Here is a 1,210-nt window from a genome sequence, read left to right on the forward strand (position 1 = left end):
GCCGTGGCGGCGTCTGTTGCCTTGGCCTCAGCCCCCACCTGCCTTGGCTTCCTCCGGTATAGATTGGTTCTGTTTCTCTGGAGAAACCTAACTAATACAGTCACCACTGTCCCAGGGTCCTCTCCTGTTTGGCTCTGGAGTTTTGAATGCTGGCTAATAATCCTGGCACTCCAACCTTCACATTCCTGTTCCAGGTAACAAGCCAAGAAAGATGGGAGGGTTAACATCTAGGCAAGTTAGCTCACCCTACAACTTCTGCTACATGCTACTGGCCAGTTATGTGGTCATCGTTATCTAAACAAGGAAGCTGGAAAATGTAGTTTCTCAGCTTGGCACGCTGCCATGCCCATACCCAATAGAAAGCATGGTTCTTCTATTCAGTGAAAATAGAGATTGAAAATTGGATAGGTACTTACCAGTCTCACAGAAGCTAATGTCCTTTGCACATCACAGGTATTCTATAAATGTTAATTAAATAAAAATGGTAAATTTTCATAAAATTATTCTTTGATCAAAAATTTGGAAAAACAAAATATTGCTACTTAAGCCTTATATTCTCTTCCATTTTTAACTAATTCTTGAATGAATTACTATATAATATTCATTCTAAAAAATGCTGCTGAAATACTTTTATGTACCACAAGTTTTCAGTTAACTTAATGAATTATTGTAGAAGAATCTTTAGTGAACAACAGATAAAATTTTACCAGGCAGATAAATTATTTAAGTATAAACCAATGATTCTAAATTGTTTTAGCATGTTTTAAAAATTACATATTTTTAAGAAGTCTAAGCATTACCTCATTGGTCTTATGATACTGTTAATTTGCTACGAAAAAATGTTTTTGTTGAAAGTAAAAGCTAAATTTCAACCTGGTTTCTGAGTAATAATAAAATATAAACAGATGTATACTACCTCATGGAAATTTTACCAGGATAGATAAATTTACTCCCAACCCTAAAAAAATACATATATTTTATGCATTTTAAATATGTATTTTCAGTATTAACTGGTGATTCATGATGTTGAATATTTTATGCTTTTTTTCTTTTCTTTTTTAGTTTTTTTCAGCACAGGACAGAATGGCAGTGCCCTTGATTCAATCATGTAAATCTTGTATGCTCAGAGAAGAGGTAAGTCAATAATTCATTTATCATATTGATTGATACATTCGAAGTCAGTTATACTCAAAACACACACACACACACA

Source organism: Myotis davidii, unplaced genomic scaffold (assembly GCF_000327345.1).
Source record: "Myotis davidii unplaced genomic scaffold, ASM32734v1 scaffold196, whole genome shotgun sequence".
NCBI lineage: Eukaryota > Metazoa > Chordata > Mammalia > Chiroptera > Vespertilionidae > Myotis > Myotis davidii.